This window comes from Bufo bufo, chromosome 1, assembly GCF_905171765.1.
Source record: "Bufo bufo chromosome 1, aBufBuf1.1, whole genome shotgun sequence".
NCBI classification, from domain to species: Eukaryota; Metazoa; Chordata; class Amphibia; order Anura; family Bufonidae; genus Bufo; species Bufo bufo.
In genome coordinates, this window is record NC_053389.1 from 248,774,084 (window position 1) to 248,791,528 (window position 17,445).

At 42.9% G+C, this 17,445-nt stretch overlaps 1 long non-coding RNA gene across 1 annotated transcript; it reads left to right on the forward strand.

The window, feature by feature from the left end:
- The first annotated feature begins 705 nt into the window (after nt 1-705).
- On the forward strand, nt 706-17,107 carry LOC121005628. Its single transcript, XR_005779956.1, has 3 exons — nt 706-716; nt 8,468-8,473; nt 16,968-17,107. It is a non-coding gene; the product is annotated as an uncharacterized LOC121005628 (long non-coding RNA).
- Nucleotides 17,108-17,445: the final 338 nt, after the last annotated feature.

Consider the following 17,445-nt stretch of genomic DNA (forward strand, 5'->3'; position numbering starts at 1 on the left):
ATAGCTCTGTGGGAGGCAGATCCATAACACTGATGGTACCCATGTTTAGTTTTTCAGAGCCTCCAAAGTACCTAAAATGAAGTTTTAAAAATATGCAAATTACCTATCGCAAGTGCCCAGGGGCGGAGAGTGTGCTGCAAGTGCCCAGTGCTCCCCGCCTTACTTGCTCCTGACTCCTCCCCTCTGTATCGTCCATTCTCATCTCCATTCATAATCTAGTGCCTGTTCGCTTCACTGCCGGGTCCGGGCATGCGCAGTACATTGCCCACTGTGGGCAGAGGCATACTGATATGCCATGCGCATGCGCAGTTACGTACACCGGCGGTAAAGCGCACAGGCTCTGGATTATGAATGGAGATGAAAATGACGCCGCAAGGATACAGGGCTGGCCGGACGATACAGAGGGGAGGAGTCAGGAGCAAGTAAGGCGGGGAGCACTGGGCACTTGTAGCACACTCTCCGCCCCTGGGCACTTGCGATAGGTAATTTGCATATTTTTAAAACCTCATTTTAGGTACTCTGGAGGCTCTGAAAAACTAAACATGGGTACCATCAGTTTTATGGATCTGCCTCCCACAGAGCTATATCATCAGTTTAAAACATGTTATGTAGGTGACAGACTCCCTTTAAAGATCGAGAGAAAAAACCTCCGGAAGAAACTGTGTTTTTGAACTAATCTCTACTTGTGAACATTCAGCGCGGACCCAAACATGTATGTTTATCCAGTTACCTGATGAATGAGCATTCTTACAACCATATTGTTATTATAGCTTCCACTGCCAGTACCAGCCCGAGCCAGCAGCATTTTTCCGGTGCACACCTGGACGAGAGCATCTGTCCACTATCCAGCGACGGGGACGAGCCTCCCTAGGGTGACGCTAGGGATAATCGTTCCCATCATGGCTTGTTTTGGCTGCCCCTCGCGACAGGGAGATGCAGCGGCTGTGCAGGGATAAGAAGCGATGCAGGTACCAGGTCAGTATAACCTATATGAGGGGCCTGGGCATTAGGGGGGGTCATTATAGTGGTTGGATAACCCTTCTAAGACAAAGACCTGGAGGAACAGACATTTTTCCAGAAGGAAGATTATGGGTAGCCATATACTGACAACTGTGAATTTTGGAAGTAAGATCAGGATTTAGCAGCTGCAATGACGATACCAGGAGTAAGAATTTAAACAGGTTTCATTTCACCGGAATCCTTGGCACTAAAACCACGTGATAAAGCATATGCTTTCACATTACTGGACCCAGGACGATATGTGACAACAAAATTTAAGTGGGTAAAGAACAAGGCCCAGCATACTTGTCTAGGATTCAAGCGCTTAGCACTGTCTAGGTACATCAGGTTTGTATGATCCTTAAGTAAATCATTTGGTGAAGAGCCCCTTCCAGGAAATATCGCCACTCTTCAAAAGCCCATTTAATAGCCAGTAATTCTCAGTTACTCAGTCATAATTCCTCTCGACAGAGGATTTTTTTTTTAAAGAATGTACATGGTTGAAGGTTGGTTAAAGAGGACAGTACCCACTCAAACATCAGAAGCATCCACATCAATGATGAACTGTTTAGTGAGGTCAGGTTGAATGAGTAGCGGTGCATGGATAATACTCTTTTTCAGAGCTTCAAAAGCACCTTTCCTTGTAAAGTCAGTAAGTGGTTTAGCAATGACTGATAAGTTTCTAATACATTTTCAATAATAATTAGCAAAACCAAGGAATCTCTGAAGAGCCTTAAGGGAAGTGGGTATTGCTCAATCAATTATGGGTAGAACCTTGGCAGGGTCCCATATAGAGGTGAAATTATATAACCCAGGTAATAGACTTCAAACTTCAAAAACACATTTACAAAATTTAGCAAACAACTGATTTTCTTCTAATTTTTGAAGAACCTTTGGTACATGGACAACATTAGGGGTCCAGTTGGGAGAAAATATCAGAATATCATCAAAGTAGATGACCACAAATAAACCCAGGAAATCACAAAAAATTGCATTTATGAAAAATGGCTGGAGCATTGTACAACCCAAATGGCATTACAAGATATTCAAAATGACCTTCAGGGGTATTGAACGCCATCTTCAATTCGTCCCCTTCCTGTATTCTAATCAAATTATTGGCTCCTCTAAGATCAATTTTAGAGAACCACTGGGCTCCAACAATTTGATTAAAGAGTTCAGGAATGAAAGGAAGGGGATACTGGTTTCTGACCGTGATTTTGATTACCTCTCTATAGTCAATGCAAGGGTGTAATCCACCATAGTTTTTTTTCAATAAAGAAAACCCCGCTCCCAGGAGATACAGATGACCGAATATGTCCGACCTTGAGACTATCTTGAATATAATCTTTCATAAACTGTCTTTAAGGTCCTGTAAGATTATAGATTTATTATAGATTTAGGATAGATAGCACCAGGAATAAGTTCGATAGCACAATCGTATTTACGATGTGGGGGTAAGGTCTCAGAAGCCTTTTTGGAGAAAACATCCTGAAAATCCTTAATGTATTCGAGAATAGGACCTTCATTCATTTCAAGACCAGGGAGCTGAATGGACAGACAATGATTAGAACATTGAGGCTCCCATTTAACTAAATATCCAGTACTCCAATAAAAGTGGTTATCTGACCTCTGAAATTCCCCCTATATGCCGGGCCCCTCACACACAATGTACTTACCGCTCTCCCAGACACACGCATCGCTTCTGAAGACTGCACGGCCACCGCTGCATCTTCCCATCACGCAGATGATAGCCAATTGCAGGAGGTGATGGCAACGAGCCTCCCTAGCATCGCGGGTGACGCTGGGGAGGCTTGTTCCCGTCGCAGCTTGCTATTGGCTGCCCTCTGCCCCCCCCATCAACGAATGCTTTGATTCACACGACAGGGAGATGCAGCGGCGGCAGTGCAGGCTTCAGAAGCATAGCGGGTGCTGGGAAGTGAGGTAAGTACATGGTGTGTGAGGGGCCTAGGCATACGGGGGGGCACTTATGGGGTCGGATAACCCCTTTACTGGCCCATATGCCATCAAAGGTAATCCCAAAATAACACCAACAGATAATTTTTTCGGAATATTTAAAGAACTCCTTTCAGAATGAATAGACCCAACAGTCATGACCAGTTCAGGGGTTGAATACTCAATAAACCTTCCGGCCAAAGGTTAGGATCCACCCCAGAGACTGGAATAGGTTCAGGAGGCCTACAAAATTCTATTTTTAAACTAAACACAAAACCAAATTAACAAAACTGGCTGCAGGCCCAGCAGCAATCACATTTCACAAAATGCTTCTTGTTGCTGGAAATAAGTAGTGCTGTGATGAGAAGGAATTTTGTGCAATTCCACCCTGCAAGCATGTTTCAGTTTATCAATATTTTTGCCTTGTGTGCACAATCCTCTTTAAATCATGCCACAGGTTAAGGTCAGGACTTTAACGTGGCCATTTTAAAACACAAATCTTCTTTTTTAGCCATTCTTTAGGTGATTTGCTTGTAAATAATTTACAGTATAAAAAACATTTAATTAAACGGCAGAGACATGCTTGTGTTGTTATATGATATACACTTGGCTGTGTCTCTTCATCCTATGCATGTTAAAAATCAAGATTGCAAAGTATATGTCATTTATGGTAAAAGCTGAGTAAAGTGTAAGGGCTAAATCTATAGACTAATACAAATGAGAAAATGCAGGACAGCAGACAAATTCAAGTATGCAGACCATAGCTCACCACTGCATCACATATATTACATATGCATCTTCCAGGAGTGACACCATAAAATGGAATGCACAAATAAAACATTACCAAACACTTCTAAACTGCAAGCCGAGAAGCTTGGACTTTGATTAGGAAGAGAAGCATGGATGCTCATCAGCACTAAAATTCTTCAGGTGGAGGGGGCATGGAATGGGTTCCAAGTAGTACTGAATTTGATTGGGGCACACAGCATGGAATATTTGCTGAGCATCATAGAAATCGATTGACAGTGAGAAGGTATAGAACGATTACCCTGCATCAATGACTTTGAATTGCATGAAGGCCTTCTGTCACACTTCGGGGTGGGAGGGAAACATCACACCGAGCATAAGATGGAAGGGGGGAACAGGGAACTAGGCCTGAGAACTAAGGAAGGAAAATGGACACCTCCTAGTAAAACCCTAACCAAAATCCTGACTGACTATCAGTATGAACAGACCCCAGAGGTAGGAGTGTTCATACACAGGAATACCTAGAGTCCTATCTAGCCCTATAGGACCCTGGTACTAATTGCAGGGACGAGACTACCTGTTCATCTAAAAGGAAGGACGAACAGGAGTCTCCCTCAGGCCTAATACAAACAATAGGGAAATGCAACACACAGAACCCAAACAAAATACAAAAGGGAAAGAAAAGACTTATCTTCAAAGGAGCAATGGAAGCACCAGGAACTCTGCCGAGATCCACACACCAGCAATCCAAAATTGAAACTGAAGCTATAAACCGCACAGCATTGTGGGAGTAGCAACTATAAATAAGGAAGGTTAAATGACTACATTAGCAACACCTGAGGCAAGGGGTGTGGCCATACCAGAAACAACACAGACGCCAATTTATCCACAGGGAAAACCTGTCAGATCAAACCATGTTTTGCCAGTCTCAGCGATCTCCTGCCACCTGTGGCGCGAACGTCCGTGACACCTTCCCATTAATCAAATTCAATGATACAGGTCATCCATGTCATCCACCATCTTCTGCTTATCTCCTGAGGGTGCTGGTGCACAGCACGGTTGTGATGCAGTTGACCGCATGCAGTTACTGTGTCAACAAACATGAATTCACAAGACAGTTATAGAATTTATTAATTTTTTTGAACACTCATTATCGAAAAAACAATGTTCCCTGATAGAAATATTGCTGCAAAAGTAGGCATGCAGTTATGTAAATAATTACTGGTGTGGTCTGATTGGACCCTGGGTTTTGCCACAAGGTGTAAAATAATTCCCTTGCTGCTCTATAAGAAGGCTCTAAGGGGGTCATTTATTATTAAATATATACCCATTTTTGGCGTATATCAGTTGCAGATTCGGTTGCAAAGGTGATAGGCGTAGAAAATTATCTAAATCTACACCAGCAAGGGAGCTGGTACAGATTTAGGCCAGCGCCTCTACATAACTTAGGCGCATCATGAACCAGTCCAAGGGGTATTAAGAAAAGCATCTAAAACGTTGGTCTTAATAAATGACCCCATTAGTGGCTACTTTTGGGTAGTGTACCTGAGTCTTGTAGAGGATAGGTCTACTTGCTGAGTCATGTAGAAACCAAAATCATTCTAACTATGGTCTGAAGTTTGAATTAAAGTCCTGATTTTCTGCTCTGGAGTCCAGTATTATGCATGAGGAGACCCATGTCATGTTACGTCATGTGAACACAACAACCAACAGTGGCTCCACTGGTGCAGGGACAGACGCTTTTCACTGACTCTATACCAACTACTGGTTAGTTTGCTTTGAGACATATTTTTACCCCAGAATTGCACTGAAATTTTGCACCACTTTTTAGACTGATTTTTGCCACAAATAAATAGTGAATCTGGGTCTGTTTTTGATTCTGTGTTTGATCAGTATTTTCCATCATTGATTGTGAACCAAAACCAGGAGTAGAAGCTACACAGAGATACAGTCTAAGGCCTCTTTCACATGGGCGTGTGCGCCCCGTTGCCGTATTGCAGACCGCATTTGCGGATCTGCAATACACGGGTGCCGTTCCGTGGGCATTCCGCATCACCAATGCGGACACATTCACTTCAATGGGTCCGCAAATCCGGAGATGCGGAATGGTGCGGAACGGAAGCACGGAACGGAACCCTACGGAAGCACAACGTTTGTGTGCATAAGGCCTAGGTCATACAACACAATGTAGTTACACTTATACATAAAAACTATGAGACATTTCAGAAATTTACATGACAATGCAATGTAAAACCAGACTAAGGGTGGGTTCACGTCATGTTTTTCCCATCCGTTAACATTTATAAGTTAAACAGATGCCTTAGACTGATGCCACAGAGTTCACCATTGTAAAATAAAGTATCCTTTTTTACCAGGCTCTGCAGGATTCAAGCATGTGGTGTGCTGCATTTTCCCTTTTTTTTTTTTTTTGTAATGTATACGTCAAACGGAGCTATAAAATGTGAGGTCAACCCATTCTTAAAAGTGACATGAAAATTATCTCAAATGATAAATGTCCCACTAGATATTTAAAATACAGTAAGTTGCATATATACATTGCATACACCCACTTCACATTTGTTGTGCATGGGGAGGGGGCACCATTTTTCTTACGTGCCTCGGGCACCTAAATACTTTGTCCCGGCCTTTCCAACCACTATAAAGGTGTATTTTGAAATTAATCAGTGCATAATTCAAATGAAAAACTAAGCAATGTCCATAGTGGGTGGGGCATTTTTAACTACAACTTCAAAAAAGTTGTCATGTAATTGATTCCAAGAGTAGGTGGTACGCAACGCTTAATAGACTAACAAGTTCCCTCATCAACAGCTTTTTATTTATGTGGCTGTCATGGCCCATAAACAGGTAGGAACTAGTGTTAGGGACCACTCCATAGAGGCGACCTTGACGTGGTGAGTGGCTTATTACGCTTTGGCCAAAATGTACACCAATGCCTCATCCAGCATAGAGGCAGGGCAGAAGGCTGGTTGCAGAGTGCTATCACATTTGTATTTAGCTTTTTATATGTGTTGACTGTAGAGAATGTGTAGGATGAACGGCCCAGATTATCAGTGGAGCACAGGCATGTATAATGAGCTGTTTTTTCTCAGCACATGAAGTGTTGAGGTGCAAGGAGTAATTGTCAAAGCATCCTTCAACTAAGGTAAAGTGCTGGAGCATGCACTGACTAGATATTTCCATAGCTGGAAGGCTTACGTCTAACCCCTTTCCATTGTCAATGACAAGCAGAGCAGTAGCAGACGAGATGTAATGCATTGTATAAGACAGCAGCGCTTTAGTATATTCTATACAGCAATTAGAAATACTATCAATTTTTTTTGTGAGCCCATAAGAAGTCTAGAAGTCTAAAAGAAGCAGGGAGAACCATGTCAAACAATGGGACCGATTTACTAATCCTTTAGACTGTAGGCAGCATAAACTTAGGAAAGCAGTCTAAAGAGGCGCCAAATTTATCACAGTACATGATATTTTATTGTTGACAGAATATTGTAATTTTGAAGCAATTTTGGTTCAAATATTGCATCTCAGATCACGCCACTTTTCTCAGCTAAGGGTACAGCCAGTCGTGCTGTGGTCAGGTAATTACAATGAGGACCGACTATGCAGTGCGGACTTCATTAGTTAAATGAAAAGAAGGTGCAGGCTAATTGGCCACGCTGTAACCCGACCGCAACACGGCAGCTCCGTGTGGCCATACACCAAGCCACACCCCCTTAGCAAACTTGATTTAGTGGATGAAGTTCAACTGGCCTGGAAGACATTTCCTGCGTCTTGGCACGATGATATCATTGCGACCACCTGGGAAATAATGCAGGTGGATGCAGCAATGTCATCATTTCACGATAGCCTATCCTTGGCCTATGAGAGTGAACGGTGGGGCCTGGAACCATTGGTTCCTGTACCCTGCTGCACTATTCAACTGTATTGCCATCCCAAAGGTTGCGGCAACTAGTTTCAGGGCCCAGGATGGTCCACCCAGGCATCGGCCCATCTGGTATTTGACAGATGGGCAGTCCAGCCTTGTTCCCAGGTTATGGATTCCCACCAATATGATCTCCCAACACATCTAAAGTCAGATGATCTAAAAAGTTTAAATATCCATTAAAGGGAATGTCTCATTACTGAAAATCTTATGAGCCATAGCTAACTACACGTTTCTGTAATATTATATTGCGGATGAATAGCAGTCCATGTTATTCATGGACTTTTCAATTCCATCAGAGTGAGAGCTGTTCATCACGAGCAGCTCGGTGCTGTGACTCATAAAGGGGGATCCTGAGCACTCCCTCTATGACATTAGTAAGGCATACTGTATGAACACAGGTTGTCTTCAGCAGAGAACTCCTTTAAATCCTAGGCTATTGGCCAAACATCACAGAAAATTGGACTCTCGTAAGTGTTGCCCAAACGTGCCAATCTTTTCCTTGTCTAGTTTGTAAAGCTTTCTGCATAATATCAGTCATCATTAAAACTTTTTAAGAATAGAGATTCAGCCACTTTTTGCTCATCTCACGGTAGGATGGCATCTTTGTCAGTAGGTGAAAAGATTTTGCTTGACATAAATTACTTCTAGAGTAGACTGGAGGCAAAAGAAAACATCAAACAATAGCGAGACGGATGAGTTGTCGTGAAAACACATGTGCAATTTATTGCCAGCATCTTTAATTTATATGAGAAAGTGGAGTTGACTATTGGCAAATTATCTCTCAGACAGCCCTGGCTTCTTCCCTTTTTTCTTCTTTTAAAGACATTTGTGCTCAGCAGCACCATACAAATGCTAAAATTGGAATTTAAACATTGCAAATTGCTTATCACACCTCTTAACTTCCCACAAAAAAACAGGTATTAGTTAAGTGATGCTGAGGAGAGCACAGGGAGCACAAGAAGTAAATGACAAGACTGTGATAAAGTTTGAACTTTTTGGATTCCCAAATGGAACACCACCAATATCACTTTCCCCCTATTCTTTTCCTGATAGTAACCCATGTCAAATACGATCCGTGCTTTGATTGTAATAGGGAACCAGGTCACTGTCTGCAGAAAGATCAACTCACTCTTCTCCTGCTGAAATCTTAAAGTTCTCATTGGCAGCAAAGATTGTGTGTGGACATTTGAATCCTCGTTTATAAGACATTTAAGGGCATATATGAATATATTATTATATTTCAGCTATGCAAATGAACATAAAATACATGAACAGGCTGAATGCATCTGAAGAAGAGATGAATGGCTCTCTATTCTGCTTAAGTAACGGGGGTCCCAAACAGGAGACTCTTGTTTTCTGAAGTGTATATGTGATAATGGACCATATGGAAAAACTTAAAAGTGCTCTGATTGCCTGGAAAAGTTTCTATCGTCTCCCCCTCATCTCGATTCTCCCAAACAGAATCACACAAAATTTGAGTTAGTTAGAATCAGAACTTTTTTTTCCAAATTTTAGAATTGATTTGCACATTTCTATCTTTAATGCCTCTGCTTATATTAATTCTTTCTCGTAACAGCTGTCTTTGTTTCATTCTCCATTGCCTGTTTCAAGGGACAAATCCAAGGCCAGTACTACATAACTTGCAATAGGTACTAGTGCTCATTTAACGTATTGGGGGCAATGGTGATCTTCTTAAACATGATCTATGCTTGTTAATCCAAGCATAGGGTCGCTCCAAGGGCCCACATACACATAAAAAAGGCTTAATCCAATAATGAGCATTCACAAAACCTCCTAGCATATACTTTCTGGTACATTTAAATAAGCATCACCACCTTAAGGACAAACCTGCACAAAATGGGATGTTTGGGAGGTGTGCATACATGGCCACTGCCTCGTACATTATTACATTGCTGTTTTCTAGAAGGCTTTATCCTTCCTTCTATCTCAGTCGTTATCACACATCATGCCATTGCTCCTATCATTTGCAGTGCTATCCTCAGCATCATAACTTGAGTAGGCAGTTAACCACCTCCCACAAGGTCAACACACTCCTTTCCTTCTTTCCACTACCTGTTTGATACCTTCCACGTGTTTCCTCTTTTCTCTGCTCATAGTACAGGTGTCACGACCGCTATCCCAGCAGCAGTCGTGTCGCACCAGACGGAGGGGAAGGGGGACCCTTATCTACGGATGGGAAATAGAATGGCCACCCCTGACTAACCCTAAGCTGGCACCTGTTTACCCTGATACCCTAGACGGGGTGTGAACCCGTGCGGCGAGCAGGATGCCTAAACCCTCACTCACCCTAACAAGACTAGACTGGGGAAAGGCCGATGGGAGCACTAGTCACCATCACTCACATCTAGGAGAACAACAGGGGAAGACAGCAACAAACAAACAATCTATAGCAGAGATAGACTTATCCAGTCACGAGCAGAGAAGGCGATCCCAAACACGACAGTCCACGCCGGACAAGAGCTCCACGGCAACACCGTCAAACGATCTCCTTCAAACGTCAGAATAGCACTGGAAGTAAGGACTATATCTGGCAATGACTGCAAGTGAAACTGAAACTAATATAGTAGCTGGGAGTGGCAGACAGGACTCACCTGAGAAGGATGCCTACAAACTCCCAGTCAGGACAAAAAGGTTCACAAGGCAAAACCCGGATGACATACCCTGAACCACAGAGCAAACTCACAAGCTATCGCGAGTAGCAAGTCGCTGCAACCTTCTCCTCCCAGACCTGTCTGGATCAGTCACAGTCGTGACAACAGGTACATTGCTGTGCTAACTAAAACAATGGCCGGTATCAAATAATTAGAAAAGGCTCCACCAGCAAACTACTGGAGCTCAGCCTTTCAGTTACCAGCTGAAAAGAGGGAATAAATCAATAATAATAATATAGGCTGGCTCACAGTAATTTTGCATAAAATTTATTATACACTAAATCAATACAAACTGACTTGGTGTCAGTATCAGCATACATACATAACAAAAATGTGTAAATAGGTATAAAAGTGCGGAGCTCTCGCACAAACCTAAATAACCGGAGTACTCCTAGGAATGAGACCTATGGCTAGAGTTAGGCTGCAAGGGGTAATATAATGAACCGCTCAAATGTCCATGATTATAGATACCAATTTGCCAAATAGTTGGAACCAAAGGTTCAAGATTGTCCTTGTTGTAATTTCCCACAAGGGGGACTCTGCGTTCAAATGTCGTCTGACAGATAATAACCCCGCTTTCTCCGATCTGCGGGCTCCACTTACTTGTTCCTTGCGGAGCAAACCATCAGACCCGCTCGCTCAGCGTCCCACGTGTCCAGCCAGGTAGTCGATCGCTGGTTTGTGACGTAGGCGCCTGCACCGTCAGGCCAGACGGAAGTTGGTATAGCTGAGCCGAGCCGGTAGTTGCCTGAACTTGTCAGGCCAGGGAGAGTGAACACAACAGGATTTACCTTGTGTTTGTGGCAGTGTCAGATGTAGCAACACAGTTTCAGTCCACTTGGTAGATTCTTGGTGAACAAAATCTTTGCAGCGGTATATAGTTGAAGAAAATTCCTCTTGCGGTTTCGGAAACAACTATCTACTGAGGAAGGAACTTGTTTCCGAAACGCGTCTAGTGTGTATTGAGACCAGGTTACCGGTGCGGTTTTTTCCAAAAACGCAAGAGGAATTTTCTTCAACTATATACCGCTGCAAAGATTTTGTTCACCAAGAATCTACCAAGTGGACTGAAACTGTGTTGCTACATCTGACACTGCCACAAACACAAGGTAAATCCTGTTGTGTTCACTCTAGGAGTACTCCGGTTATTTAGGTTTGTGCGAGAGCTCCGCACTTTTATACCTAAAACAATGGCCGGACTAGACAGGTCACTTTCCCCCACAGGGACACCACACTATTCTTCTGCTGCTGTCATCGTCTTCTCATGACCTGGAAAAAAAAAGGCTTTAATTCTGTTTTATTCAAAGATTACTCTGTTTATATTAATGGGGAACATTAATCAGATTTCCAGCCATTTATTCAGAATTGTAGAGAAAGCATCAGGCTGCACTATACAAAATTCTCCATGGATTTTCCATGGAGCATTTGGGCTGTCATGTGGCTGTACCTACCTCAGGAGACCCTCCCACTTGGATATAAAACAATTCTTTTAATGTTTCTCTTTATTATATTAACTTCAAGCCACCAAACAGTCATTGCCGGACATACAATCTGATCAGTAATACTGTCTTAATTCGTAATTAATTATTATAATGGCCATCGCTCCACTCACCTCTCCGTTATCCAGGTTTCATCTTGGAAATTACATTATTCACAAATTAGTTACAATTATCTGCTATAGTAAGTCTACACATTTTTTTTTTACATTTTTACATCAGCATTTTTCTATTCCATATCTGCATTTTAAAGGCATAATACAGCTTTAGAAAATATGGCTGCTTCCTCCCAGAAATAGCACCATATCTGTTCATGTGTTGGCTCTGGTATGCAGGTGTGTGCAGGTGTCTTTAAACAGCTCACTGTATAGCGTGGAATTTGTAGGCGAGCACTTGGGCTGCACTGTTTCTGATCACGGTATAGATCCCAAAGCTTTGTGGGAAATGAAAATTTGTAGTTCATACATTTAAGTCTCTGCTTTTTCTAACTTAAAGGAGTTGTCCACCATGTCACTGTGTACTCCCTGAGGCCGTTGTTCTCTGAGGAATCGGATCGGTGCAGTGAAAAGGTGATATAAAGACTCAGGCCAGAAGTAAAAGAATAAATTACTCTCTTTACTTAGTGAAAAATATAATGTGTAGTATATCCAGAAGTAGTTGGTACAAAGTGTAATTTCTGTCCCCAGATGATGAGGTATGATCACTGGCAAAGTGTCAGTTTAATGGCACCTCTTGCTGATGTCTCTCTCCCTTGAACTTCTGGCTAACAGCTACAAACTGGCACTTGTGGAGATAGATGTCCACCGTCTAATGCAGACTTAGAGACCATTCACACGTCCGTATTGTATTGTTTATCCGCAAATTGCGGATCCGCAATACACCCGGCCGGCATCCCCATAGAACTGCCTATTCTTGTTCGCAATTGGCACTTATAGTGTATTGTCATTGTCCATATTGCCTCCTTTGTTGGCTTGATTCATTTTTTTCATCACAATATACACTGCTCATGCAGCGTCCCACATCAGTGTGTAAATGGAACACTTTAAACATTTGCCTATGTATTTGCATTGTATGGTATTATCAGGCTGGCAATCTCATTACACCCAGTCGCCCCTAGGTGGTGCTGTCACCACATAATATTTATAGCTTGGGTGTGTCTAGCTGAGAGAAGAACAGGAAGTTAGTAGTTAGTGAGAGGAGAGAAAACATGGAGAGAAACAGGCATCGTCCACCATGTAGTCTGCTATTTCTACTTCTTGGTTCTGGCCAGGCTAAGGGAGTACATCTAACATTTATCTACAGCAGCCAAGCACAAGACAGTAAGTCTATGTCTAAATATGAAGCAAGCCTAGTGAGGGTTACAGCTTAATCTAATTTATGGACCTCATCAGCACCAGTGCCTGAGCGTAACTTTCTAAGTGCCAGGACACGTATGGATACTTAGTGCACAGAATTGTCCTTATTCACTAGAAGCCTTCCGGGACATATGGAAGAACCTAAACCTTTTTAGTGGAGCATCCTGCAAATAATGAAGCAGAAGTGTTTGCCTGCCGTGATGGGAACGCCCTTATTGGATAGCTCAAGATAAGTAAAAAAACGCATATTTAGTACCTGTGTGCTATAGTTTGGACTTAGAATAATTACAGAAGTCTTGCCTGTAAAGAGTCAATCCTAAAGAGAACTCCTCAACTGACAATTACCTAAACCTGATAAAAGGAATACAAAAGAACTTATTTCAAGTCATCACTTATATTATACAAATGAACTGTGTCTGTACTGATTACCTGAAGACAATTGATTTAGTAAATGTTCAACTGTTTGATAATAACTGACTTCTCATCATTTCCACTACTAAACTCAACATTTGCACCTTACGGTGGTTATGGCCAGATATGTGCCCCTCACAGTGGTTATGGCCAGATATGTGCCTCCCTCACAGTGGTTATGGCCAGATATGTGCCCCTCACAGTGGTTATGCCAGATATGTGCCCCCTCACAGTGGTTATGGCCAGATATGTGCCTCCCTCACAGTGGTTATGGCCAGATATGCGCCCCCTCACAGTGGTTATGGCCAGATATGTGCCTCCCTCACAGTAGTTATGACAGATATTTGCCCCCTCACAGTAGTTATGCCAGATATGTGCCCCCTCACAGTAGTTTTGGCCAGATATGTGCCCCCTCACAGTAGTTATTCCAGATTAGGCCGCCCCCTCAGTAAAGATGGCCACTTTTGTGCCCCCTCACTGTAGTTGTTTCCCCCCTTTTGCCTCCAGTTTGCAGCGTGAGTGCACTTTCCCCCTGCCTCTGCGCTGGCCCTGCCTCCTGCAGCCCCTAATGTTTGAAGAGAGCTCTGACATGAAGGGCCCGACATTATCACTGTACTTCATGCCGGGCCCCATCAGAGTACAGCGGGCCCCCTCCCCCCCGACCGTGATTGTTACACCCCTGGCTGTACCCCAAAAGTGTTTTTTGTTCAAATATGCCATCAATATCAAATCAGTGGTAGACTGACTTTCAGCAGGACTGTATTGCAGTAAATGGGACTAAAAGGCAATACCAGTCTCTGCCACTACAGAAAGTACAATGCTGTTTATTTTATGCACTTATATAGCGCTACTATATTCCGTAGCGCTTTACAGACACTAGCATCCAACTGTCCCCAATCGGGCTAACAATCTAAGGTCCCTATCAGTAGGTCTTCTGAGTGTGGGAGGAAACCGGAGTACCCAGAGGAAACCCACGCAAACACAGGGAGAACATACAAACTCCAGGCAGATGTTGCCCTTGGTCGGATTCAAACCTAGGGTCCCAGCGCTGCAAGGCACCAGTGCTAACCACTGAGCCACCATGCTGCCCAATGTTGCTGGTAAATAATGAAGGGAAGGCAGTGCTTGCAGGAGCATCATAGCTTTTTCAGTCAGTTGTTTGGTGGGGATGTCGAGAGTAGGACAGACATCCATCAATATCATATTGATGGCCTATGCTAAATAAAAAAAAAAAATTGGCTTACCCTGTAAAGTATATGTAACGGACCGTTTCAGCAGAGGGGTTAAAATCCGTTTAGGCGATAGGCCCCTTTCTGAGAGACAGGCACAGCTACTGCAGAACACCAAACTCCCGAACTGGATACAAAATAGCACTCCAAACTGGAACCTCACGAATAGCTGCTAGCAGACGAACAGGAATCAGCTTACACTCCTGGCAATCAGTTTCTAGCAGCATACAGTGGATCCCCCCAATAACGAGACAAGGCTCCGTGTTGAGGGTCAAGCAGTGGTCTGAGGTGCTGTAACACCCAGCCTGGTTTTTATTACAGTTGTTGCAAATACTGGTCCGCCCACCGGGAGGTATAAAACAACCAAGCCCATCTGGTGTACACGCCCCTAGGGGACCAGAAGGAAGACTGGGACACAGGACAGATATGCAGCACTGCAGGATACACTGAGACAATACATCCTCACAATGCATCTTGGTTTCCTCCTCTCTGCCCTGGAGACACCCGAGGAGTAATCCAATTATCTCTCAAGACAAAGAGAAATCGCCAATATACATGTGGGGACAACAGAACACAAATCACCATATAAACATACAATGTCACAACCCTTTTCAATACACAGACATTTAACATCCCAAAATGGCACGAATTAGACCAGGAGTTCAAGTGAGTTCAAGTCCTTTGTGAACAAATGAGGCCTGGCTGATGAGAGGGCCCATAATCCTGGGGCAAGAGGCCAGCAGCCAGGCCCCTACAAAACCCAGTGGCGAGGTTGATTTCGCCACAGTATATTTCAGAGAGTTGAAAGAAACTTGCAAACCCTCTTATAAGAAAACAATACAACAATGGCCAAGTACAATTTGAAGAAATTAGATCTAAAGCCTGCAAACCAATAAGAGCCCAAAACAGAGAAGTTTCAGGATTTGGAATCTTTATGTAATTCAGTAAAATCAATGATACTCATTTAACCTTAAACCAAGCTCTATGTAGTTGATCAAGCTTATTGCTCTATATCTCAAAGCCACGACTTATCACCTACAGAGCACAAAACAGTCCAAAATTCGAATTTCTCAAAATCAATGTTGCCCATAAGGTGATCAGCCAAGGTATACTTGCCTACTGGATCAGCAGGTTTCAGTTTTTGACTATTGGGGCACCAGTCTCAGTCTCAAATTGAAGCCTCTGGGTCCTAGTGAAAAATCTGTAACAGGTCTCCTACTATACCTACCATGTGCCAGTTATGATTCTTATGCGATGGAGGGACCTTTATTGTCCAGACACCAGGGGCTACCTCAGTATCACCTATAAGTATTCCATTGTTCAACCCCCTAAGAGCCATCAGAAACCATTGAGAGGAGAACATAGATTCATGTCCTATTATGTGCTTTTATATGGCTCCATACATGTCCTGTAGCACTGGAGCTGTTGTGCTTGTAGAATGGTGGATGATGGTGGTGAAGGAAATTATCTTATCAATATAAAGATCTCTTTGGAGAGAAGTAGCACTTTTCCTCTGCTATCCTTTGACTTGAAAAGAAAATTGATCCAATATTGCAGCTCACACTAATTTTGACACCTAAATTACACATAATAGTATAAAGGGATATCAGTTGCAGATGAAGAGGAGGTACTGCAAACACATCTGAGATGCTCCTGTCGCTGCTTTGAAAACATTTCATTGATATAATATACAAAAAGTATGCAGCCAAGACTGGAGACTTCTTGAAGGGTCTTTTTATCTTGTTCCGTCATATGCAGAGAAGCAGATGAAACGCATTAGACAAAACTGAGATGGTTTGAAAATAGACAAAAAAAAATGTAACGATTCCACACTGACCTATTTTGTAATTTAAGCTTGAAACAGTTAAACTGTGTAGGGGTGCAGAAGCAGTAGTTGCTCCTGGGCCCTTGTGTCTGTGGGGGTCTTGCCACACAGGACGACAAAAGTATTAATAATGGCACAATTTGCACTGGGCCCCAAAGCTTCTAGTTGCTCCTGTGGGTGGAGCTGTGGGAGATGAAGATTTTGTGGCCACAATAATGTCCCCTAATATAACCATTTATGAGGAATGGCACCTACTTGCAGGGGCTGGGATTGGAGGTGAGCAGTAAGCAGTCAATAACCAGTCAATATCGGCATCTGAGTGATTTTTTTATAGTGATTATAAAAAGACCTGCTCATTCTGGGCTTTGAAGTCAAGGAGGCGGTCCTTTCAGTGATTGACAGCCATATCTGTATACACAGTCATAGAAGCGAGGATATCAATCACTGATGGGATCAACTACTGGACTTTAAAGCCCAGAAAGTGCATAGATATGAATGAATAAAATACAAGTTTTTCTGAATCTTTTTACCATAAAACTGTGTATCAATCTGCTCAGCTCCTCCTGCTCTATAATATGTTGCTAGCAGATTAAACTGCATTTTCATGTTATACAATCTCTTATCTCTTATATATATAAAAATGAGTTTCTGTCTGTCTGTCTGTCTATCTGTCTGTCTAGACGTCTATCTGGACGTTCTTTATGCGCGACCAAACGACTAGACCGATCGTCACCAAATATGGCACACAGGTACATCAGGTGTCCGGGAAGGTTTTAGACGGGGTCCAAGCTCTCTAGGACTTACCGTTCCTG